General features: G+C 36.6%; 1 protein-coding gene and 1 pseudogene across 2 annotated transcripts in view; both read left to right on the top strand.

Moving 5' to 3' along the window:
• Positions 1-27,671, top strand: part of PTPRR (protein tyrosine phosphatase receptor type R) — a 273,414-nt gene that overhangs the window by 185,734 nt on the left and 60,009 nt on the right. The window lies entirely within an intron of this gene.
• LOC129011119 (U2 spliceosomal RNA) lies at positions 11,457-11,537 on the top strand (annotated as a pseudogene).

The raw sequence follows: 27,671 nt of genomic DNA, 5'->3' as shown, positions 1-27,671 counted from the left end.
CCCAGCTTTGAAAAGAGTTTGATTACCACTGATACAGTTGTTTACTCAGACAGTCTGCTCGGGCTAAACACGTTCAAATGAAATCAAAGACCTAAGGATGAATGTAGATCATGTGATGTTCAAGTACGTGTGTTTTTCTCACGTTTTGGCCATTCTGTGCCCAGTTTGGATGTGTTTTTCTATGAGACTCCGGGTCTGAGTCCTCTATTGGTGCAGTGATGTAGCTAGGCAGTATTCTCTGCCACCTATCATTCCCCTCAATGTATCCAAGACATCTTTAGAGTTTCCCAGGGCTGTTCATAACTAATATAAATTTTTCAATTCTTTCTAGAAAATACTCTCAGACACACTTTTTACTGGCCACTTGGAAGACCTGATCACAATACAAAAGTATCTGATAGCTTCTTTTATGAATTTTTCTTTGATAATTTTTTAACAAATTAACTCATAAGTTCTGTACATTTATGCTTAGAAGTTAATTCTGGTTTTTTAAATTCTTATAACCCATTTTAAAGGCTGTGTTTTACCTTGTCTTTATAATTAAGGTTTTCAATCAATCCATTTTCTGGAAACTACTATAGTTTCCCAGAGAAAGCAATAGTTGTTTAGCAAAAACCTCTGTCCATGAGGACATTTGAATTAATAAGTGCCTGAGTGTTTTAATTTGCTGAGAGAGAAAAAAAAATCAGGACTAGGAACGAAAACTTAGTTCCATCCAATTAGGATCCTTCCATGACAGGAAAAAACCCTTAAAATTTGTGAGACAGTTTCAAGATTTCTTCTTCCACTATACCGAAGTCTGACAATATATGCTGTACATGATCAAATACACAATAATGAATATGTGACTTATGTTTAATACTAGGTAGGAATTTTAACATACATGTTCTTTCTTCCAAATTCCAAAAGCTTAGTCCACCTTCCCCCTCCTCTCCCCTAGCCATCCCCTGCATAAATATACAAATCTTAGAAATATCGGAGAGAAAGAAATGGGAATAAGTAGGAAGAAATGCATTTTGTAAATGCAGCCAGGCATGGTGGCTCCTGCCTGTAATCCCAGCACTCTGGGAGGTCGAGGCTGGTGAATCACATGAGGCCAGGTGTTCAAGACCTTTTAGCAGAGACATGGTGAAATCTCATCTCTACTAAAAATACAAAAATAAGCCTGGCATAATGGCATACACCTGTAATCCCAGCTACTTGGGAGGCTGAGATGTGAGAATCATTTGAACTCAGGAGGTGGAAGTTGCAGTGAGCTATGATCGTGCCACTGCACTCCAGCCTAGGTGACAGAGTGAGACTCTGTCTCAAAAAAAAAAAAAATTAAATGCATACTATCCCGTGATGATATTGATAACAGATAACATTTATCAAGCACTTACTACATTCCAGGCACTGTTATAAATACTTTACATATATAACTCATAAGAGTCAAAACTACCCTATCATTATTATCCCTGTTTTACAGAAAGGAAAACCATCACTGCAGGAGGTTATGTCACTTGTTCAAGGGCATCCAATTGGCCATGAGAGGTGTGCAAGAAATATAGAATACAGGTGGCCTGGCTCCAGACCCCAAATTGTCAACCACTGTACATACATTTCTAGGGCATTAAATTTCTACCCAAATTTTAAGCCTGATTTTGCCCTAAAAACTGGGCATGTGATAGGTTTTTGTTGCATTAAATTAGATTTTTGGTATAATTTTCTTGAATTAAGTTGACTAAAATATATACATATGTATATATTTTACAAGTGTAATGTAAAATGTTTTACAAAAACATAAAGCAGACTGCAAAAAAAAGCATCATTCTTTACTGGGTTTTAGCTTGGATCTTCTGGGTAATGTCATACAAAGAAGATGTTGAAAAATATCACTTGTGATCATCATCTATCTATGATGTGTACATTATAAGCAATAGTATTGACAATGATTTTACTATTTAGGGTTCAACAGGCACAGTAATGTCCCTCCTTAGCGAAGAGAGACACATCATTGAATTTACCTTCAACCAGGGCTGTGCATTCATCCTAGAATTTGACAGAGTCTAGAAATATTGGCCTGTATGTCTCAGAGAGCCAGATATTTAACTCTTTGACGTTTAAAATTTTGTAACACTTGGTAAAGGTAAAAAATAAATAGACAAAGGGATGTTTTACCATTATTCTAAAGAAATAACCAATTCTAAATTTTTTTTATTCTTTTCCCCAATTTTCTCTGTTCTATTAAAACCATTTGTACCACAAGGACAATTGTCAGTGTACAACAACTCACCTAAGCTGGCTCTTGGTACTTTTTCCCCCTAATAATCAGTCCCCAAATCAATAACTGGAGAATCTGAATTTTTCCACGTGCTAAATTCTTTACTGACAGAAGTACAAGAACTTAATACATTGGGGAGGTGGAGGGACTTCTATTTCCTGGCTAAAATATAGCTGCTTTTCCTAGATTTAGTGGATAATTTTATTCCATTGTGCTTTATTTATTCTTAGTAGAACTTGTGGGATTGTTTTCAGGATAATGTCAGGGTAATTGTTCACAATTGAGCTATGGGCCAACCCAAGGGCATTCTCCTGAGAATAGTTTGGCTGAAACATACAAAAGATCTCTCCTCTTATCAAAAATATTTCTTCTTAAACATAAAGATAAGTGAGGAAAAGTTTGACATGAGATAAAAATAACAAAATCAGTCAGTGACTAAATGTCTTGTATGCTCTTAGTACATAGCTAGATGGCAAATAAATCATGTCTCCCAGCCCTGTCTCTTCATGCTTATTTTATAATAGGAGGATATAATATAAGATGCCCTTCTCATACTGGCGCAGGGTGCACTCAACACCCTTTCTTTCTCAGGAAGGTGGAATAGGCCATGAGGCAATACAAAATACTGATGAATATGAGATTTCAATATTTCTCCAGCCCTTATTAATATTTTTAATTTTAAATGAACTGTGTAAATAACACATTTTATAGAAATTTTGAAAGAATATTTAAGCAAAAACAAAAATAGATTATTTCCTAGCCAGTTGCACCACCAAAATAGCCACCATTAACATTATATAAATATATATATGTGTGTATGTGTGTGTGTGTATATATATATATCTCTCTCCAGACTTACCTACACATACATATATATACACACACTACACCTCTAGTAACTGCTAATAATAGTAACAGCAATGATAGCAATTGCAGCAGGAACAAGCACCAACAGTACTTGTAACAGTAGCAGTAGCAGTGGTAACTACCAATAGTGGTCAATAATAGCAACAACCTAAGAATATATCACTACAATGGCCAGAAACACAGAGGAAGCTGCAACAAGGGTAGCAGTAGCACTGAAGGTGTCTTGGTAGCAGAAACAGCAGCAATAGCAGTGCAGTAGTAATAAAAAACATTAATAATACCAGTTAAGAGTTACATTGTTACATTTATTACATATCAAGTCCTGTTGTGTTTCACACATATTGTCTCAATTAAGCCTCATAGAATTCCAATGAAGCACGTGCACAAGTTGTATCCCCATTTTACAGATTAGAAAACTGGTGCACATACAGGTTAAGTTGCCCAAGGTGACACAGTCTTAAGGGGCAGAACCTGAATTTGAACCCCAGGCAGTCTGGCTCCATAATCCACTCTTAACCACTATACTGGTAGTGACAGCAGAAGTAGCATGAATTCTAAAATTCAGTATGAGGAGTATTTTGCAATTTATATGTACTTATAAAATGAATACATTTTGGGAGTGATTCTGAAATTGGAAGAATAGAATGAAAGGATATGAAGTAACTTCAAAAACCTCTCATAACCAAAATGGTCATTTTTTACAACTTCCAACTTAGACTATCAAAGAAAGCATATTTTGCAAACATTTTGCTCTCCTATTTCATTCTTCCTCAAAAATCTGTATCTATTTTTTGTGTGTTTGTCTAATTTTGGGGAGTCTCTCACTGTGAATTTTTAAACATAAAGAGCAAATTGCCATGCTCCTTAATTTATAGACATGCCTCTACATATTTAGGTGCTGAACAAGTATCTGTAAATAAATGAATAAAGCAATAAAAAATAAAACTTCAGATTCACACTAAAAGCAAATAAAATTGAGTTGGGCCATGCACATACCACTCCAATAAGAGCGTTATTTAATGCTAATGCAAAAGCAGCTAAGGAAATAAGAAAAATCTTTAAAAAAAAAAACAAAAAGGTAAATTTGTTGATGCTTTGGTTGGTTCTCTTTTGCTTCCTGTAATCCCACATTTTGAAAGTTTTATTTGCAACCTATATTTGTAATATTTAATCTGTGTGTACACTTGAGACTGTCCTTATAAAAAGGATTCTTTCTGCCTCTTAAAAGCTATAATTCAAGATAAAGTGAAAACCAAGTTGCTATAATGCATAAATAAGATTTTATCTTTTGAAAAATGAGAAAATATTGAGTCCTGGGCAAAATTTATGACCTCTAACATAAATTTGAACTGTGTCCTTTCTAATGATTTCAGTTTGCCAGAAGTGGCAAAATTAGAAAAATTAAGTTTACATACAAAATAGCTTAAAAGGGAAAAAAAAAAGCCCTCAAAAAGTTCTCTTGGAACTTTTCTGTTTAGGGTTTCAAGCTGAAATTTTGGTGATGTGCCTTGATTTAATTTCCAAGTCTCTTATCTGTAGTTTATTCTTGTTACTGCAGTTGCTACTGGTTTTTAACTTGTACACAGGAAACCAGTGCCAATCAATTTTGTTCCCAAGGTGACAGGAAACCCTGGTTGGTCAGATGTTGATTGTGCTTGCTGTTCATGCTCCACCCATCATATTTTCTTCCCTTTTGGCTGAACTTGAGACAAATTAATCAGTGGTCGACATCTGGCAGACAGTTTTGGTGTCTTCTCAGTGATTTGTTGACCCGCACATCTAAACAGTAAAAATTCAGTGCGTAAAACTTGTAGGCACTAAATATAAATGCTGCCAAGAATCTTTTTCAGGGACTTGCGTGGAAAGCCCATCTTTTGGCTTTTTACTTGAAAATGTGAATTTTCTTGAGTAATGAAACATCTGTTCAATAAATATTTCACCTTCTTTATGACAGCGGGTGGCTTACCTCACTCTATTGTAAATTCCAGATATGAACTGTGAAACAGGGGGCAAGGAAGGGCTCAGAGAATGTTAAGCTTTTTAACAGGCCTCTGCTGCTTGTAATTAATCTTTAGCCACCTGCATATTTTCTTCATAATGAGTCTTATCCCAAATAAACATATCCCTTGTCTCTGAACACTCTGAGAGAAAATGTTGGTACCCAGAATCTGACAAATAAGATAACTTATAAATAAAAGCTAAGCATAAAGTCAAGCCAGATGACCTCTGCGTCCCTCCAAGTGAAGCTTCTTTGGAGTCTCCTCTTTCAAACTCATGGTTTATGACTCTTAAAAAGAAAAATTACAGACTGTTTACTAGCCTTGCGAACTCTTTTCAGAAATCATTTGTTTTAAAGAGAGTGGTACTAAAATATAGGTCTAGTGTTATCAGGTCTAATGACAGGAGAGACCGTGAGAAACATACAAGAAATGTTATCTCTATATAGGAAGATGAAGGAAGGTAACAATGCAGGAAGGTGAGATTCAGATAAACCTAAAAAGGGCAGGTATGTTGGACCGGATAGGCTTTTCCTGTTCCTAAAATGTCTTGTGCTCCTACACAGGAAAAGCATTCTTATTCACCGGAGGCATTTGCAAGTCCTAGGCACAAGACCCAAAAAGACCCTGGGTTCTGGTAGTAAGAAAGCAGGAAAGGAGTGGGTGGGAAAGGAAGCGTCCATGGGGGGCCCATAGCCAGGACAGATTTTTCAAAGGGTAAAAAAGCCTTTAGCCATTTATTCATCTATGCCTCCCTCATTTTGAAAACTCTGCTACTTTGTTCTTATTTCTTAATACAATACTTCCAATGCCAAAATTTGGATACATTTTAAATTGGGGTCAATTTGGGCTGTAGAGTAATGAATTGGTCAGCATGTTCATGCTCTTTGAGAGTCTGCTGCCCTCACTGACCTGCCGGTTCCAATAATCATCCAACTATCCTCCCAACAATTCCTTTCTTGGACACATTAGCAGGGCGAATTTCAATCCACTTTGTTTACTTGTTCACTGCAGTATCTTCCATAGAAAAGCTAGGCCTGTGAAATAAAGATTAAACGGGCTAGAAAAGTTTGCGATGTTATGTATCCTAACCACTTTGCAGAATTCATAATTCCAGTTTTGCCTAGTAGAAAAAAAGCCCAAGATCATAAATATTTCTAAGCAGTCAGGGAAACTTTGCATTTGCCAAGGCCCTGTAAGAAAGCTGATGGTGAACCCAAACAGAATCCTGCCAAATACCTAAAATGTGTTTGAAATATATTTTATAATTCCTCCCCCACAATAGTCCACCTTTTGATTTGTGTGATAATCTATTTGGACAGGAGCTATCCACCATGTGCCTGCTCTTCTTTCCACCTGTTGTTCCATCAGCCGAGGAAAGGGTTGTGCCCAAGGGAGGTGGCTGTCCATTGTTATTCACAATAGCGGTGCCCCTCATGAAATGCTCTGCCAGGATAGATAAATAACCTATTCTTAGACAGAAGTTTTATATATGTGCAACGTTGACTGACTCAGACTCTAATCAAAACTGTTCTCTTGGTTCTCCTCAGTATATTTCTAACTCCTCAGTATATTTCCAACCTATTTCTAACTGGAAAACTTTAGGATATTTGGCAGTACCATGTGTAAGTAAGAGCTTTTGCAGGACTTCCAAGCAAGAGAAGTAACAATGGGTATATGCCTCCAACACATTTCTTTTAGAGGAATATGGCACGAGTGTTTTTGTGGATTATCTGGTTTATATAACATATGCATTTTAAATAACTAAACCTGTGTTGACATGCTTATACTAGAAAGCATTGCTGTTAAGGAGCACCTGTATATAGGAAAACCCTATTCAGTGAAGAACCAAATCTGAGCTTTAATCTGAAACCAAATAGAAAAAGTTGTTGGAATCGAAGATGAGGGAGTGGGGGGAAATAAGATTATGTATCAGGCATATTCAAATATAGGATAATATCCTAGGGCCTAGTGATAGTACCAATAAGAAAAATGTACCTGAGCCGGGTGTGGTGGCTCACGCCTGTAAGTCCCAGCACTTTGGGAGGCCGAGGCAGGCGGATCACTTGAGACCGGTTCAAGACCAGCCTGGGCAACATGGAGAAACCCTGTCTACTAAAAATACAAAAATTAGCCTTTGCAATTTTCTGGAGACTGAGGCAGGAGAACCGCTTGAACCCGGGAGGTGGAGGTTGCAGTGAGCTGAGGTCATGCCACTGCACTCCAGCCTGGGCGACAGAGCAAGACCCTGTCTCAAAAAAAAAAAAAAAAATTACCAGGGTAACAGAACAATACCTCTATATAGAGAGGAAAAAACTGCAAAAGACTTGGTAAGTCTATGCCTATACCTAACATTTGTGGAGCAGCTGCTATGTGCCAGGTACTATACAAGATGCATCACAGATATATAAAATCATTTCCTCCTCATATCCACCTCAGGTGGGTAAATTATATCATCTCAACTTTAATGACAAGGAAACGGAGACACAGGCATTCAAGTACATTTCCATGGTGGCAGAGTACATTACTGCAGAGATAGGATTTGAGCCCAGATAGTGTGCCCCCAGATCTCACGCTTGTTCCTATTTCCTGCTTCCCCTAATGACCAAGGCACCCTAGGATTTTTCTTTTTCCACCTTCTCCATGTTCATAATTGGACTATATTAAATTTTTTCGTGGAGGAATGGAAGCATTCTAAAATAAAATAATCTCTTCAGCCTAACACTCACAGACCAATTCCACTTTGAGAAGAGCGATGGTTGCGCCTTGCACCCTCCAGGTGGCGCTTGTGCGCCACTCACAGACAAGAGAGGTTTTCAGGGTCGTCGGCAGGGTGGGCTCTTGGTTTTGTTCAAAGGACATTTGAGCATTGTTTCTCTGTCCTCAACAATCCTACTTGAGACACTTGTTGCCATTGTAAGATTTAAAGGCAAATCAGATAAACAAAGAAAGGGCCATGTACCAATCCTAAAGCTGTCGGAGAGCAGCCGAAGCCTCCCTTCTCAGAGGTCTGTTATTGGCATCCAGACAAGACGCGCAGTCACTATGGGTTCAGACCGCAGATGCTCTTAGCAGGGGTTTCCAGCCAGGCGCCCGTGGCCCTCTGGAAGGTTCTCATTTGGTATCCATCGGAAGGCCTTTTATCGCTTGTTAGTAATGATACAGATTTGTTTTAGAGGCAAGCAATTCTTTCAGCGTTTAAGCCTTTGCAATTTTCATTATTTAAAAAAAAAAATGATTTTTTTGCCCTTTTGCTCCCCTTCCTAACAAAGGAAATTGTTAGGAACTATATTACTAATGTAATTTAGTCAAGGGGTTGTCAAGGAGTTCCATTAGGATTTGGATTGAAAAGGGATTTCTAGGATAAAGCACCGTTTTGCTGTAGATATGATCTTCAGGAAAGGATGGGGCCGGGCAGCCTCGTGAAGTTTGCATTCGTGAACTTTGGGTTCCCGTAATCCTACGGCATGCCTTATCGAGGGCAGTCTAGGAGCGAATTGGCAGTAGGTTAGAAAGCATGATTAGAAGAGGGAAAGCTGAAATGGCCTTCATGTCAGCTGTTTTCCTCCACAGGATACTGGGTGATTCCTGTCCTAACCAGATACTGATTACTTAAAGCTTAGCCCAAGAGTTCTTGTCAAAAATGATTTCCGTAGCATATTTTGACTTGCTGAGGTCTGAAGAACTTTGGGAATTTGTTAGGTGTGGATCTGAACTCCAGGAACTGGTCAGTAGTATTCAGTTAATGAACTCTATCCGTTTGAACAGAACGTCTTAAGCACCTCGTTTTTATCTCATTCACACCTCTCCGAATGTCCTCATCTGACACAGAGAATTATTGATGGAAAATGTGCACATTGATAATTCAGACATATGAAAGCAAAAAAAAGTCCAAAGGACTTATCTTCAAATTGTTTTACACAATATTTCAAGCATATGCAAATTGGTATAAATGTTTCAATCTGTAAATTTATGTATTCTTCTAGTATTTCCCCAGTATAATTGAATCCTTGTTTTGTAAATGTTTCACCTCGTCTACAATATACACACTCAAAATATTTAAATTGTTGAAAACTATTTTTAGCATGAATACATTTTCTTCACATAAAATACAAAGGATTAATGTAGCATCTAACTCTTTAAAACATTCCACCAAATATTCAACCCTGAATGGTAAGACACAAAAAAGGTGTGTATTTGTGTTTAAAACAGTGGACCCGACCGGCACAGTGGCTCACGCCTGTAATCCCAGCATTTTGGGAGGCTAGGCAGGCGGATCACGAGGTCAGGAGTTTGAGACCAGCCTGGCCATCATGGTGAAACCCCGTCTCTACTAAAAATACAAAAAATTAGCTGAGCGTGGTGGCACACGCCTGTAATCCCAGCTACTGGGGAGGCTGAGGCAGGAGAATCGCTTGAACCCAGGAGGCAGCGACTGCAGTGAGCCGAGATCGTGCTATTGCACTCCAGCCTCAGCAACAGAGCAAGACTCCATCTCAAGAAAAAAAAAAAAAAAAAAGTGGACCATGAGGTATTTATTTTAAATCTCTCTTAGAAGTATAGATTCCAGTGTTAAATCTGTACAATACTTTGTTGTCTCAAATGTTCAGCAGACAAGAAGCAATTCCAATTCTATAAAAAATATAATATTTAAAGCAAAGTAATGGGTTTTCTAAAAGTCATTTTATCCTGATTCAGACAGTTAATATTTGAGAGACTTTTCAAATACCGTGGCTGTATAGGATTTTTAAAAAGAAGATTGTATTTTTCTTTTCTTAGCATAGATGCCTATTCATGCCAGAAATCAATAAGCATTATTACAGGAAAATTACTGACCAATTATCAGGTTTTATATGATAATTGTTTAATATGTAATAAAAGCAAATACTATTTTCCTTGGGAATCAATGCAAAACATTATGATAAACAGAAGAAATAATTCATTTCTAGTCAGTTTGTAAACTCTCTTTGTATTTCATTCTTATTTTCCTTTTCACACCTACAAATCCCTGCCATGCATACAGGAAATGCCCGGATGCATGGAAGAAATTAAAATTAGGTCAATTATGTTCCATCTTGTTAGGTTAGCCAGGTATTCTGTAGATATGGGACATGTTCTGTATTTAACAATTTTGTCCTGTGTCTTGTATTGACTTTGTCAGGATGTGCTGCATGTCCTGTACTAAGCTTTTTTTTTATTAAATTATAAAAATGTGATAGAGCTATTTTTCAAAATCTAACTGGGGCAAGTCTCGTGTTTGTGTTTGCTCAATTTGGTGACCCCATCCCTTGTAATCCTTTGTTAGAGTCTTTCAGTAGTTAGATTCATTTGTGTATTTCTTGAGTTCATTCTCATCAGAAATGATCATTTTCAGAATGAAATGTCACTGGTATAGCTTAGGACAGCTTAATATGCTAAGATGACGGAGTTAGTTGGTATTAGAAGTTATTCTAACCTAACATTCTCTCCTTATTTAAAAAGAATGTTAGTGCTCAATGTTTTTAAAGATTTTCTGTGTTCATTATTATGTCATTCACAGAAACGTATATTGGAGATATAATAAAAATGTCATTATTGAGTATCTCAGAAATTAAGAGTTGTCCAGATAAATATTATGATTTTTATATTAAAAGATCTCTGATGAAAAGAAATAATGAATTAACTCATAAAACAATACCTGAGGAAGAATAGTTTGTTAGAGAAACAAGGAATATTCTTGTAGCCATTGTTTAAACGTCTGTTTTTACATATTCTTCACTGCCATATGCCTGAAAGAAATGTTGAATATAGTAAGTTTAGAATATATTAATTTTGTCTTTATGGTTATAGTAGTGGTTTGGATGATATATTCTTGTAGTGAGAACTTAATGATTACCAGTTGCATATCTATAGGGAAGATTGAAGTGTCTTCTGTGATGCACAAAATGATTTTATTTTATGGGGCAGGGACTTGCTCTGTCCCCAGGCTAGAGTGCAGTGACACAATTATAGCTCACTGCAGCCTTGAACTCCTGGGCTCAAGTGATCCTTCCTGCCTCAGCCTCCCAAGTAGCTGGTATTACAGCCATGAGCCACCACACCCAGCAAAATGCTATTTTAAATAATCTTTGATGAATAGTGCTTATAGCTGATATGGTAAATACCATAGGTCCTAGGTGCTTACTGTCTTATATATCCAAAGTGGTTGAAAAAAGTTACCATTACCTATGTAAGTCTAAATAATTGAGAGAGTGGTCTCAAAGTGGGGCGTGTGCATCCCAAGAAATGTGTAAAATGATCCATTAGGGTGTAAAAATTATATATTACAAAAAAGTATATTTATCTTGCCCATCGCTTCTCGGCCTTTTGGCTAAGATCAAGTGTAGTATTTATCTTGCCCTTTCCTACTTCAAATTTTGTAAATATCTCATAATTTGCATAATACATAAGTATAATAGTACATGTATATAATTTACAAATACATAAATTTCATTAGAGGTGGACTTTTTTTTTTTTAACTTAGAAGACAGACAATAGAAAAAAATTGAAAATTACTAACAATTTTACCCAAAAATGGGAGATAAAGTTAGAGTACATATATAGTGGACCCAATCTGAGTGTTTTCTAGCATGTCTAGAATTCCAATATTTTAATGATTTTATCCTGTTATAAACACTTAGAAGCTGATAGATAAAAGAGGTAAAGAGGCTGCTTTATGTAACATTGCGGGAAGTCAGGGACCCCAAACGGAGGGACCGGCTGAAGCCATGGCAGAAGAATGTGGATTGTGAAGATTTCATGGACATTTATTAGTTCCCCAAATTAATACTTTTATAATTTCTTATGCCTGTCTTTACTGCAGTCTCTAAACATAAATTGTGAAGATTTCATGGACACTTATCACTTCCCCAATCAGTACCCTTGTGATTTCCTATGCCTGTCTTTACTTTAATCTCTTAATCCTGTCAGCTGAGAAGGATGTATGTCGCCTCAGGACCCTGTGATAATTGCATTAACTGCACAAATTGTAGAGCATGTGTGTTTGAACAATATGAAATCTGGGCACCTTGAAAAAAGAACAGGATAACAGCAATGTTTAGGGAACAAGAAAGAGAACCTTAAACTGTGACCACCGGTGAGCCGGGCGGAGCAGAGCCATATTTCTCCTCTTTCAAAAGCAAATGGGAGAAATATCGCTGAATTCTTTTTCTCAGCAAGGAACATCCCTGGGAAAGAGAATATGTGCCTGGGGGTGGGTCTCTGAACTGGCCCCCCTGGACATGGCCGTCTTTTATGGTCTGTAGACTGTAGGGGTGAAATAGACCCCAGTCTCCCATTGCACTCCCAGGCTTATTAGGAAGAAGAAATTCCCACCTAATAAATTTTGGTCAGACCGGTTGGTCTCAAAACCCTGTCTCCTGATAAGATGTTATCAGTGACAATGGTGCCCGAAACTTCATTAGCAATTTTAATTTTGCCCCGGTCCTGTGGTCCTGTGATCTCACCCTGGGCCTCCATTTGCCTTGTGATATCTTATTACCTTGTGAAGTACTTGATGTCTGTGACCCACACCCTATTCGTATACTCCCTCCCCTTTTGAAACTCCCTAATAAAAACTTGCTGGTTTTACGGCTTGTGGAGCATCACGGAACCTACCGACATGTGATGTCTCCCCCGGATGCCCAGCTTTAAAATTTCTCTCTTTTGTTCTCTGTCCCTTTATTTCTCAAACCAGCTGACACTTAGGGAAAATAGAAAAGAACCTACATGACTATCGGGGCAGGTTCCCTGATATTGTAATGTCTTAAATCACACCAAAAAAATTACTTTTGGCATACTCAATATATAGGAGAAACTTTTTTTGGAGACAGGGTCTCACTCTGTCACCGAGGCTGGAGTGCAGTAGCGTGATCACAGCTCACTGTAGCCTCAACTTCCCTAGGCTCCAGCAATCCTCCACTCAGCCTCCCAGGTGGCTGGAACTACAGGCACACACCACCACACCCAGCTAATTTTTGTATTTTTTGTGGAGATGGGCTTTTGCCATGTTCCCTTGGCTGGTCTCAAACTCCTGGGCTCATGCAATCTGCCCGCCTCAGCCTCCCAAAGTGCTAGGAGTAAAGGTGAGAGCCACTGCACCTGGTCTATAGGAGTAACTTATATTATGTTCGTACAGATACATTTGCATGAATAAACAAATATATAGTAGAAAACTCTATGGCAACATTTTTGGTAATAGCAAAAAGAATTGGAAATAAATATCTATATATATATAAAATTGTGTATTTAATTATGAAATCCACATTGTTGTTCTAATAAGACAAATTTTCCAATATAAAATGTAAAGTAGGGAAAAAGTTGCAAAACTATATGAAATTGTATGATCCAATTTATATTTGTCTTTGTAAGTGCGTGGGCAATTGAAAGAAGGGTACGTAACCCAAATTGTGGTGAGCTGTGAGAAGTAGAGCCAGAAAATCAGGAGGCGGGGAGAACTAGGGGAAGAGGCCTTTCTTTTTCATTTGCTTCCTTCTGCATTATTTGAAAACTTTAGTATAAGTGTGTATTAATTTTATAATTAAGTTAACATTTTAATAATTAAAACAAGGTATTTTCTTTGAATTAATAGATATTTATATCATAGATATGTCTATTCAACATAAAATGAAGTGGGACTAGAACAGTAACCACATTATTTGAATAATAACGTAGGCAGACACAGTCATGAAGACCACAGAGATACCTTCAGGTATCTACTTCAGAATAACTAGGTAGTGCCAAAACTTCACTTTTAGTCTATGCTATGTCTCCATAACTGATTGGATAAGACCTACTACATTAGGAGGGTTGCTCTGCTTCACTCCGTCTTCCAATGTAAATGTTACTCTCATCCAAAACACGCTCAGAGAAACACCCACAATAAGGTTTGACCAAATACCCAGGCAACCCATGGCCCACTCAACTTGGCATATAAAATTAATCATCACAAGTACTATCAAAAAGTGAAAAGACAATTCAGAGAATGGGAAGGCATATATGTGATAAGGGTCTAGTGTCCAGAATATATACATAGTTTTACAACACAAAATAAAAAGACAACCCAAATTAAAAATGGGCCAAGGATTTCATTAGGCATTTATCCACAGAATATATATAAATGTCCAGTAAGCCAAAGAAAACATGCTCAACATTGTTAGTCATTAGGGAAATGTAACCAAAGCCACAATGAGATACACCTACTAGGATGGCTAGTATTAAAAAAAAAAAGGACAACGGCAAGTATTAGCAAGAATGTGGAGAAACTGGAAATCTCAGACATTGCAGATGGAAACACAAAATGGTGCAGCCACTTTGGAAAAGAATTTGGTAGTTTCTCAAAAAGTTAAATGTAGTTACCATATAACCCAGAAATTCCATTTCTAGGTGTATACCCAAAAGAAATGAAAACATATGTTCATGCAAAACTTAAACACAAATGTTCATAGCAAAATAATTCATACTAGCCAAAAGTAGAAATAACCCAAATGTCTATCAACTGATGAATGAATACACAAAATGTGGGTGTATCCATACAATGGACTATATTGTGCCAGGAAAAGGAATGTAGTACTGATAGATGCTACAACATGGATGAACCGTGAAAACATTTATGCTAAGTAAAAGAAGTCAGACAAGACACAAGAGGCCGTATGTTGTATGATTCCATTTATACAAAATGTCCAAAGCAGGTAAATCTACAGATACAGCACGTATATTAGTGGTTTCTAGAGCCTGGAGAGAGAGAGAAATATAGAGTAACTGCTAGTGAGCAGGGAGAATTTTTTTTTTTGGGGGGGGGGTGAGGAAAATGCTTTAAAATTGATTGTGGTGATGCTTATACAACTAAGTGACTATAATAAAAACCATCGAATTGTACACTTTGGAAATGTGAATTTTATTGTACATAAGTTGTATCTCAATAAAAAAGAGGAGGGAGTATACATAACTTTAGTTTTCTATCATAAATGTTACCCGTTAATATTATAAAAAATTGGCTGGGAATTGCTTCTGGGCATTTTTTCATTTTGTTTGATTTGGTTAAAGCATGCTAATTTAGAACACTTTTATTTCTGGAAAAGCAAAGGGATATATTTCTTATAGCAAGCATAAAAACGTCCTTTACATGACAAATTTCAGTTCACTCTTTAAAATGTGTATATTTTGCATTCCAGAAATACTTATTTTTTACCAGTCTATCTGCTCCTTGGGCATAATATAGATAATAAAACACAGTATCAAAAATAAAAACTCTTTACTTCATCTGGTATGCCTAATATCTGCACTTGGGTGAATGGCTATTTGATTTTCAGGGTTATCTTGCAATTATTTTATCTGACACTGGATGAGAAAGGACCCAGAAAAAAATGAATTATTATGAATGGCATCAAATCAACAAATCCCAGTTACTTACGGGGAGAGGTTTATTTTAACTATTGGCAACTGTGTTATATAATTTATATTTAGGCATTCATCCATGTACTAGGCATCACTGATAACACGATTGTGTGTTTATACTGGCAAGAATCTGATCACAGTGATCAAATCAAGTGCATTCTCTTCATTTAATTCTAATACAGCCCTTCCAGGTAATTGGCGCCTTCCTTCCTTCCACCTGAAGACTGATGATACTTTAAATATAATCTGTGGCCACAGAGTAACCCAGCAAAGTCATTGACTCTCCACTGGCCAAAAGGAAGCAACTCCCTACTCTGAAATTCCAAGGTGAAAGGCCAGTGACTTGTAGGGAGCAAAGGTCATCCTGGTTTATTTGCAAAGCACCTAACTGACCAAAGCCCACGATTACATGGTGGGTGGTACACTTTTAAATGAACACTGAACAAACACAGAGATGTATATTTAAATAACTTACTGTTCTTGGGTAAACATTTGGAGAAACTCTGGAGAGAGTAGATTTTCATAATTTTGATTGAGAGTTCATTTTAGGTAAAGGCAGACCTTGATGTGCCCTGGTTAATGACTTAAGATATTTGCTTTTTATATCAAATGACTGAGATGGAATCTAGAATCTTTCAGATAGATATTAAAGGGTACTTTTAAAAATATATAATCCTTGGCATAAATGTAAAAATTTTCTTTGTGAATATTTAACTTTATAAATGTTTTTTTCCAACGACTAAAAACAAATTTAAGGATTTGGAATTAAAATAAAGGGCTCTTTTTTAACTTCTATGTTAAGTTCAGGGGTACATGTGCAGGTTTGTTACATAGGTAAACTTGTGTCATGGGGGTTTGTTGTACACATTCTTTTTTTTTTTTTAATTTATTATTATTATTATTATTATTATACTTTACGTTTTATGGTACATGTGTGCAATGTGCAGGTAAGTTACATATGTATACATGTGCCATGCTGGTGTGCTGCACCCACTAACTCGTCATCTAGCATTAGGTATATCTCCCAGTGCTATCCCTCCCCCCTCCCCCCACCCCACAACAGTCCCCGAAGTGTGATGTTCCCCTTCCTGTGTCCATGTGTTCTCATTGTTCAATTCCCACCTATGAGTGAGATTATGTGGTGTTTGGTTTTTTGTTCTTGTGATAGTTTACTGAGAATGATGATTTCCAATTTCATCCATGTCCCTACAAAGGACATGAACTCATCATTTTTTATGGCTGCATAGTATTCCATGGTGTATACGTGCCACATTTTCTTAATCCAGTCTATCATTGTTGGACATTTGGGTTGGTTCCAAGTCTTTGCTATTGTGAATAATACTGCAGTAAACATAAGTGTGCATGTGTCTTTATAGCCGCATGATTGATAGTCCTTTGGGTATATACCCAGTAATGGGATGGCTGGGTCGAATGGAATTTCTAGTTCTAGATCCCTGAGGAATCGCCACACTGACTTCCACAAGGGTTGAACTAGTTTACAGTCCCACCAACAGTGTAAAAGTGTTCCTATTTCTCCACATCCTCTCCAGCACCTGTTGTTTCCTGACTTTTTAATGGTTGCCATTCTAACTGGTGTGAGATGGTATCTCATTGTGGTTTTGATTTGCATTTCTCTGATGGCCAGTGATGGTGAGCATTTTTTCATGTGTTTTTTGGCTGCATAAATGTCTTTTGAGAAGTGTCTGTTCATGTCCTTCGCCCACTTTTTGATGGGGTTGTTTTTTTCTTGTAAATTTGTTGGAGTTCATTGTAGATTCTGGATATTAGCCCTTTGTCAGATGAGTAGGTTGCAAAAATTTTCTCCCATTTTGTAGGTTGCCTGTTCACTCTGATGGTAGTTTCCTTTGCTGTGCAGAAGCTCTTTAGTTTAATTAGATCCCATTTGTCAATTTTGGCTTTTGTTGCCATTGCTTTTGGTGTTTTAGACATGAAGTCCTTGCCCATGCCTATGTCCTGAATGGTAATGCCTAGGTTTTCTTCTAGGGTTTTTATGGTTTTAGGTCTAACATTTAAGTCTTTAATCCATCTTGAATTGATTTTTGTATAAGGTGTAAGGAAGGGATCCAGTTTCAGCTTTCTACATATGGCTAGCCAGTTTTCCCAGCACCATTTATTAAATAGGGAATCCTTTCCCCATTTCTTGTTTTTCTCAGGTTTGTCAAAGATCAGATAGTTGTAGATATGTGGCATTATTTCTGAGGGCTCTGTTCTGTTCCATTGATCTATATCTCTGTTTTGGTACCAGTACCATGCTGTTTTGGTTACTGTAGCCTTGTAGTATAGTTTGAAGTCAGGTAGTGTGATGCCTCCAGCTTTGTTCTTTTGGCTTAGGATTGACTTGGCGATGCGGGCTCTTTTTTGGTTCCATATGAACTTTAAAGTAGTTATTTCCAATTCTGTGAAGAAAGTCATTGGTAGCTTGATGGGGATGGCATTGAATCTGTAAATTACCTTGGGAAGGATGGCCATTTTCACAATATTGATTCTTCCTACCCATGAGCATGGAATGTTCTTCCATTTGTTTGTATCCTCTTTTATTTCCTTGAGCAGTGGTTTGTAGTTCTCCTTGAAGAGGTCCTTCACATCCCTTGTAAGTTGGATTCCTAGGTATTTTATTCTCTTTGAAGCAATTGTGAATGGGAGTTCACTCATGATTTGGCTCTCTGTCTGTTATTGATGTATAAGAATCCTTGTGATTTTTGTACATTGATTTTGTATCCTGAGACTTTGCTGAAGTTGCTTATCAGCTTAAGGAGATTTTGGGCTGAGACAATGGGGTTTTCTAGATATACTATCATGTCATCTGCAAACAGGGACAATTTGACTTCCTCTTTTCCTAATTGAATACCCTTGATTTCCTTCTCTTGCCTAATTGCCCTGGCCAGAACTTCCAACACTGTGTTGAATAGAAGTGGTGAGAGAGGGCATCCCTGTCTTGTGCCAGTTTTCAAAGGGAACGCTTCCAGTTTTTGCCCATTCAGTATGATATTGGCTGTGGGTTTGTCATAGATAGCTCTTATTATTTTGACATACGTCCCATCAATACCTAATTTATTGAGAGTTTTTAGCATGAAGGGTTGTTGAATTTTGTCAAAGGCCTTTTCTGCATCTGTTGAGATAATCATGTGGTTTTTGTCTTTGGTTCTGTTTATATGCTGGATTACATTTATTGATTTGTGTATATTGAACCAGCCTTGCATCCCAGGGATGAAGCCCACTTGATCATGGTGGATAAGCTTTTTGATGTGCTGCTGGATTCTGTTTGCCAGTATTTTATTGAGGATTTTTGCATCAATGTTCATCAAGGATGTTGGTCTAAAATTCTCTTTTTTGGTTGTGTCTCTGCCAGGCTTTGGTATCAGGATGATGCTGGCCTCATAAAATGAGTTAGGGAGGATTCCCTCTTTTTCTATTGATTGGAATAGTTTCAGAAGGAATGGTACCAGCTCCTCCTTGTACCTCTGGTAGAATTCGGCTGTGAACCCATCTGGTCCTGGACTTTTTTTGGTTGGTAAGCTATTGATTATTGCCACAATTTCAGCTCCTGTTATTGGTCTATTCAGAGATTCAACTTCTTCCTGGTTTAGTCTTGGGAGGGTGTATGTGTCCAGGAATTTATCCATTTCTTCTAGATTTTCTAGTTTATTTGCGTAGAGGTATTTGTAATATTCTCTGATGGTAGTTTGTATTTCTGTGGGATCGGTGGTGATATCCCCTTTATCATTTTCTTATTGCATCTATTTGATTCTTCTCTCTTTTTTTCTTTATTAATCTTGCTAGCGGTCTATCAATTTTGTTGATCCTTTCAAAAAACCAGCTCCTGGATTCACTTATTTTTTGAAGGGTTTTTTGTGTCTCTATTTCCTTCAGTTCTGCTCTGATTTTAGTTATTTCTTGCCTTCTGCTAGCTTTTGAATGTGTTTGCTCTTGCTTGTCTAGTTCTTTTAATTGTGATGTTAGGGTGTCAATTTTGGATCTTTCCTGCTTTCTCTTGTGGGCATTTAGTGCTATAAATTTCCCTCTACACACTGCTTTGAATGCATCCCAGAGATTCTGGTATGTTGTGTCTTGGTTCTCGTTGGTTTCAAAGAACATCTTTATTTCTGCCTTCATTTCATTATGTACTCAGTAGTCATTCAGGAGCAGGTTGTTCAGTTTCCACGTAGTTGAGCGGTTTTGAGTGAGATTCTTAATCCTGAGTTCTAGCTTGATTGCACTGTGATCTGAGAGATAGTTTGTTATAATTTCTGTTCTTTTATATTTATTGAGGAGAGCTTTACTTCCAAGTATATGGTCAATTTTGGAATAGGTGTGGTGTGATGCTCATCACCCAGGTTAATACCTACTACCCCTTAGTTATCCTACTACCCCTAAATATAAATAAATATACTAAATAATCCTACTACCCCTTAGTTATTTTTCCTGATCCTCTCCCGCTTCCCACTCTCTACCCTCTGATAGGCCCCAGTGTGTGTTTTTCCCCTCTACATATTCATGTGTTCTCATTATTTAGCACCCACTTATAAGGGAGAATATACAGTGTTTGGTTTTCTGTTCCTGTGTTAGTTTGCTAAGGCTAATGGCCTCCAGCCCCATCCATGTCCCTGCAAAGGACATAATCTTGTTCTTTTTTTATGGCTGCACAGTATTACATGGTGTATATGTAGCACATTTTCTTTATCCAGTCCATCATTACTGGGCATTTAGGTTGATTCCATGTCTTTGCTGTTGTGAATAGTGCTGCAATGAACATATGTGTGAATGTGTCTTTATAATAGAGCAATTTATATTCCTTTGGGTATATGGGATTGCTGGGTCGAATAATATTTCTGTCTATAGGTCTTTAAGGAATTGCCACCCTGTCTTTCACAATGGTTGAATTAATTTACACTCCCACCAACAGTGTATAAGCATTCCTTTTTCTCCACAACCTCGCCAGCCTATGTCATTTTTTGACTTTTTAATAGTAGCCATTCTAACTGGTGTGAGAGGTATCTCATTATGGTTTTGATTTGCATTTCTCTAATTATCAGTGCTGTTGAGATTTTTTTCATATGATTGTTGACTGCATTTATATCTTCTTTTGGAAAGTGTCTGTTCATGTCCTTTGATCACCTTTTAATGAGTTTTTTTTCTTGTAAATTTGTTTAAGTTCCTTGTAGATGCTGGATATTGGACCTTTGTCTGATGCAGAGTTGGCAAAAATTTTCCCCCATTCTGTAGGTTGTCTGTTATACTCTGTTGATAGTTTCTTTTGCTGTGCAGAAGCTCTTTAGTTTAATTAAATCCCATTTGTCAATTTTTCCTTTTGTTGAAATCATTTTTGACATCTTCATCATGAAATGCCTATGTCCTTTCCTATGGCTTGAATGGTATTGTCTGGATTTTCTTACAGGATTTTTATAGTTTGGGTTTTTACATTTAAGCCTTTAAGCCATCTTGAGTTAATTTTTGTATATGATATAAGGAAGGGGTCCAGTTTTAATTTTCTGCATATGGCTAGCCAGTTCTCCCAGCACCATTTATTGAATAGGGAATACTTTCCCATTGCTTGTTTTTGTCAGGTTTGTTGAAGATCAAATAGTTGTAGGCATGCAGCCTTATTTCTGGCATCTCTTTTCCGTTCCATTGGTCTCTGTGTCTGTTTTTGTCTCAGTACTGTGCTGTTTTGGTTACTGTAGCCCTGTAGTATAGTTCGAAGTCAGGTAGCATCATGCCTCCAGCTTTGTTCTTTTTGCTTAGGATTGTCTTGGCTATTCGGGCTCCTTTTTGGTTCCATATGAATTTTAAAATAGTTTTTCTAGTTCTGTGAATAATCTTTCTCAAAAATTGTTGTGACAATTAAATGAGATAATTCAGGTGAGCCATTTCTTACAAACTTGGCTTAATTAATATTAAGTGCCATCATTGAATCTATAAATTGTTTTGGGTAGTATCGCCATTTTAATAATATTAATTCTTCCTATACATGAACATGGAATGTTTTTCCATTTGTTTGTATCATCTCTGATTTACTTGAGCAGTGTTTTGCAGTTCTCCTTGTAGAAGTCTTTCATCTCCCTAGTTAGCTGTATTCCTAGGTATTTTATTCTTTTTGTGGCAATTGTGAATGGGAGTTCATTCCTGATTTGCCTCTTGGCTTGACTGTTGTTGGTGTATAGGAATGCTAGTGATTTTTGCACATTGCACATTGATTTTGTATCCTGAAACTTTGCTGAAGTTGTTTATTCACTTCAGAAGCTTCTGGGCTGAAACTATGGGTTTTCTAGATATAGGATCATGTCATCTGCAAACAGGATCATGTCATCTGCAAACAGGGATAGTTTACTTCCTCTTTTCCTATTTGAATGCTCTTTATTTCTTCCTCTTGCCTGATTTCTCTGGCCAGGACATCCAATACTATGTTGACTACAAGTGGTGAAAGCGTTCTTCTCTTGTGCTGGTTTTCAAGGGGAATGCTTCCAGCTTTTGCCCATTCAAGTATGCTGTTGGCTGTGGGTTTGTCATATATGGCTCTTAGTATTTTGAGGTATGCTCCTTTAGTACCTAGTTTATTAAGAGTTTTTAACATGAATGGATGTTGAATTTTATCCTTTTCTGTATCTATTGAGATAGTCATGTGGTTTTGTCTTTAGTTCTGCTTATGTGATGAATTACATTTATTGATTTGTATATGTTGAACCAACCTTGCATCCCAGGATAAAGCCTACTTGATCATGGTGGGTAAGCTTTTTGATGTGCTGCTGCATTTTGTTTGCCAGTATTTTATTGAGGATTAGTGCATCAATGTTCATCAAGGATACTGGCCAGAAGTTTTCTTTTTTTATTGAATCTCTGCCAGGTTTTGGTATCAGGACAATAGGTGTCATTTCTGGTCTTACAAATAAATGAATATATTTAATTTATTTGTAATGGTCAGGATTAAAAGGGTTCTTTGGTAGTTGATTGCATAAAGAGACAGGGGGTTATTCATTGTATTGTGCTACTTAGAAAATGCCGTGTGTGTGTGTGTGTGTGTGTGTGTGTATTTGTATTTATATTTAAATTAGCTGAAATTCAAAGAAGACTTCTCATTTCACAAGGAATGGCTTAGTCATTGAGATTTATGAATTTTTTTAGCATCTTTTTCTTAAATAATTATATAAACTAGGAAAAATTAACTTAGCAACTAAAAATAGAACTACCATCATTTTGTTATTTTGTTCAAAGGGAAACAGCCTCCTCACCATGAGTGACAGTCCGAACAATACCAAATGCCAAAAAAAAGGAGTAAAAATTAATCATCCTTGGTTACAAAACAAAGCAGTACATTTTCTTCCTTTTTCTGAATAAAATTAACATAGGATGTAACTTTAGGATGTTAATGCTCAGACTTTATTGATGCTTAAACAAGATTCAAGCTGAATCACAACTGTAACATTTACCTACATAAGCTTGGCTTCTCTACTCCAAATTTTCAAACTCCTGTTTAACATGGTCCTCCCAATTCCTGTATTTTCAGAGGACTGGAAAAACCGTCAAAGCACAGTAATTACATATAGCATCCCTCTAACCAATTCATTTGCAACTATTCATCCACACAGATGCTAAAAGTGTTGCTCTCCATGTGTTCATGACTGGGTACAAGAGGAGAACTGAAGTCAAAGCCTTTGGCCTCAATGTGTTCACACTTTACTGCAAATCATTTCTAGTGAATATGATATATATTGGATACATATTGGGAAAATTGCTAAGAAGTCTCAGAGGAAAGAGCCCCTGGCATTTGGAGGATTGAACCTGAAAATGTTGGGGCAAGCTCATTTGAGGCATAGAGAACAGAGCTGCAGGTAGATTGTCTGCCTGGGACACAGGTCTGGATAAGAATGTGACAGGAGATGAGGATGGAGAAATACACAGTAGATAGATTAGGAAGCATCTTACGTCAAAAGGGTAGCTACTTGTGGGTTTTATCATATTTTCAGTGCTCAGACATTCCAGTGAAATCTGGAAAAAATATATTGAACTAGGAGATTTTAGAGTTAGGAAGCCTTGCTAAGGAACAACTGCAAAGGTCTGAATCAAAGATGAAGAGAATTTGAGCTACATCAATATCAGCGAGCTCCAAGAGTCTGTCTTCATGCCTCTTCCACATTGCGCGTGCCCACTGACTTCTCCAAACTCAGGAGATTTTGAGTTAGTTTTTAAGACTTCTTGACTGAAAAGTAATTAGGGAAATGCACAAACATTGAAGTACAAGGATGTTTGTTACAGTTTTGTTTATAATGGTGAAAAAATTGAAAATGACTTAATGTCCAAAAATAAAATATTGGTTAAATTACTATGACAACATCTCAATAATGGGATACTATCAAATGTTTGAAAACAGTGTTTAAAAAAAGTGAGGACATGAAAAGACATTCATGATATAGTTAGTTTTTTTAAAAAGTAAATCATATGCAATGGTTCTGTGCCTATTTCCTTTTTTTAAAAGTAAATCATAAAAGAATATATTGAATAAAAATCTAGATTTTTGTCATACATATAAGGACTTGAAGGACATATACAAAAAATGTTCTTAGCAGTTACTCTAAATATTGGTATTATGAAATTTGTAAAATCTCTAGCTTTAGTTAACATGCATTATTTTTGAATCATGAAAACATTGTTAACTTTGAAGACATTAGGTATAAATGTTAAGGACTTGAAGTATGAAAAATAGTCCCAACTTAGACTACCATTGATTTTGCATGTGTAATACTGTGGCTAACTCTTAATCACTAACCAATTTTCTCAACTTTACCCCCCTCAAATGTTCATCAGTGTGTACTCATGTAGCTCCCACATAGCTGTGTAAATAGAGAGTGAGGCAAAAATCACCATGTTATTATTAATTATGATAATAATTCATATATGTTTATTATATCCCAGACATTAGGGTGGAAATATTCACATATTCCTACTTATTTATCTTTTATGGTGTGAGTCAAGTTTGTGAGTTTTATTATTATTCCCATTTGCAGATTATGCAGTCTAAGATCCAAGTTGCTTAAGCGAAATGCAGAACAATGATTAAACGCATTTTCCAAGGTCAATATTTCAAGAGTAATGTGACAAGTTCAATATATCTGGTTCTTTTAAATGATTGTTTTGATTTTTTTTTGTAAAATAAGGATGTAGTAAATTTTGCCTTGTCCTATACACATATAAAAGGTCAGACATCTTTTTATGAATTCAAAACTTTTATAGATTCAATCAAAAGGCATAGCAACATTCTACCTAGTGAGGTGTAGGTCCTTTCAGGTAGGAAAATGAATCATTTCCCACACTAAAAATGTTCTCTATGTTAAAAGATTTTCTTTTTACTTCAGGGTGAAATTCATTTATCATCTTCCTGGGTTCATGCCTGGCATCTTTTGTATTTGTTATTATTTCTTCCCTTCAGGATTTCCTTTGGGAAATTTTATTATGGATGGTCACAATACCTACTCATTTATTTCAGTTCTCGAAATTGGTAACACTCCATTTATGTCACAATTTAACTTTCCTAGTGTTCTGTGTTTATTTCTGTTTTATCCTGTCATCTTTCAAGTGATCCAGAAAGAGGGTTGGTACTATGTATAATTTATTGGAAGATAAAGAGATGGAAACAGCATACTAATATTAAATGCCGTTAACCCTGGAACTTAAAAGTCATAGAATTGGGAGTTGCAAAGAACTGCCAATGCCACTCAGTCCACACAAAGTAAAAGAAGTCCATCTCTCCATTTCTCCACTTTTGTCTCCTTTGTTATTCAAATGAGCAAAAACTTGTTTTTTTTTTCCTTTTTCATTCTGTTTAAGTAGAGTTATTCTAGAAAACTAAATATGTAGAAAAATTGAATGTGCAAAATTAAATAAGTTGTGGGTGAGAGGGTTTAAGGTCACCTTTTATGATCAAGCCAAGATTGTCAGATTCGTGGCCACTATAACAAACAAGGATGAATAGTTGGACTAAAGGATTCAAGATGACATTTTCAGTTCTGAAGAGAACATCAACGTTAAAGTTCTTGCTTCTCATCACATAAGATTTGACGTGTACACTAATGAAGATAACTCCAGACAAATTGTATATACTTTTTACAGAACCAAAAAAAAAGATCTCGGAAGTCAAATCTGTTTGCTTTCATTCTGTACTAAATTCTTCTTATAATCTTTAAAATCCATATTTTTCTGTTCTCATTTCAAGTATTTCAAGATAAGCAGCTGCCACCATTTCCCACTGAAACTTAATTTCATAATCCAACAGTTTCAAAAGTACACCTTCCGGGACTACAAGAAAAAATGATCATTTGTTTCATTTTGTCCTCTTCCTTCCATTTCCATTCTTTATTGGTTGCTAAATGAGGTATACTGCTTGAGGTCTCACTGTTCTCAGTGACCAAAGTATTGCAAAAAAAGTAGCGTGTCTGAGAATTAGAGCCCGTAGACATGATACTAGAAATTTTAGCCCTTTCTTCCTAAATTCAACTTCTAAAATCTAGCATTATGGTCCTCAACTACCAGGAAAATAAATGCCTGGTTTCTGAGTTATTCCAACACTCAGTTGTAATGTTACTATATTTTTAGCTACGTTTTCTTCCCACCTCTAAGTCATTAGAAACTGATGTCATTAGAATTGAACAATTTTGACCCAAAGTTGTTTATATTCTCTTGCTGAAATGAATGTGTCGCCCTGGCCCATAATATTTATACATATTTTCCTTTTTAGTTAATTATAATTAGCATGCTGTTTATTGCATTCCTTTTACCTTTCCCTAAGACTTTGCTTTTTCCTTCAATTGTTTGCATCGGTATCTTTTGAATTTCCTCCCTCTTATTTATTTTTTGGCATAAATAATAATTGGTGCTGCAGCAGGAGCTTGATAAAGCTTTTTATTATGTTCCCTTTTGTCCAACAGCAATCATGAGGCATTAAAAAGGCTAAACAGTTTGCCCACAGTTCCAAGACAAAATAAAAGTAAAGCTTTCAGTAGAGTTTGTTTTCTTTCCACATTCCTTTTTTATTAAAGGTATAGTTCTCCTATTATTTATGTTGATTTTTTTTCTAAATTCTGTCGATTTTTTTCGTACGTCTTTATTAGAATTTTCCCACAAGTTTATATGTTTATCTTGTTTTTGAAATGTCTTTCTGACTGTAATACATAAATGGTTATTATTTAAGTCAGCATGAAAATGCTTCCACAGCTCTCTGCTTACCACAGAATCCTTAGAAAATTAACTCAGTAAATCAAATAGACCTTAGACACGGGATGTCGAAGGCTTCTAATCTCCCAGGTTTAGGCAGCGTATACTGTGGGAAGTCAAAACAGAAGTTGATATACCCTGATGATGTTCTGGATCCCCTTTTATCTGGCTTTTTTTTTTCATTTTTTATTTATTTATTTATTTATTTTGACATGAGGTCTCACTCTGTTACCCAACCTGGAGTACAACAGTGGTGCAATCTTACCTCACTGCAGCCTCGAACTCCTGGGCTCAAGCAATCTTCTGGCCTCATCCTCCCGAATAGCTGAGACTACAGGCAAGCACCACAACACCTAGCTATTTTATTTTTTGTAGAGGCAGGGTCTTGCTATGTTGCCCCAGCCAGTCTCAAACTCCTGGCCTCAAGTGATCCTCCTGCCTCAGTCTCCCAAAGTGCTGGGATTACAGGTGTGAGCCAACATCCTTGGACTATTTTTGGGCTTTTTATAGTCTTATAGTGTCTATGACTGTTGCTTCTCTCTCATCTCTCTTACATAGGCCTGCTCCCCAATTTCAAAATGCATTTTTATACAAGAGAACTCTAGCTCAAACTGCTTCTATGCTGCTCTTCAAAGTTGTATTAATTTATTCTCCTACACTTTTTTTCCTACCAGGTTCTTTAACTCTCTACCAAAAACTCACCTATTAAACATTTGCTTTCAAAGCCCAACTTAAATGACTTCTACCACATGAATCTGCTCTGACCACTCCAGATGGAAGAGATCTCACCATCTATAGCATAAGCATCACTCCATTGACAGAGGGCAGACAATTTTGTCTCTTGAGGCTGAAAATTTGACCGAATGGCATTGTGATTTTAAAGGGCATATGACTAGCCATCCCTTAAG

Source organism: Pongo pygmaeus, chromosome 10, assembly GCF_028885625.2.
Source record: "Pongo pygmaeus isolate AG05252 chromosome 10, NHGRI_mPonPyg2-v2.0_pri, whole genome shotgun sequence".
In the NCBI taxonomy this organism is placed as follows: Eukaryota; Metazoa; Chordata; class Mammalia; order Primates; family Hominidae; genus Pongo; species Pongo pygmaeus.
Note: the sequence above shows the minus strand (reverse complement) of the source record. Positions and strands in the feature narration are given on the sequence as shown.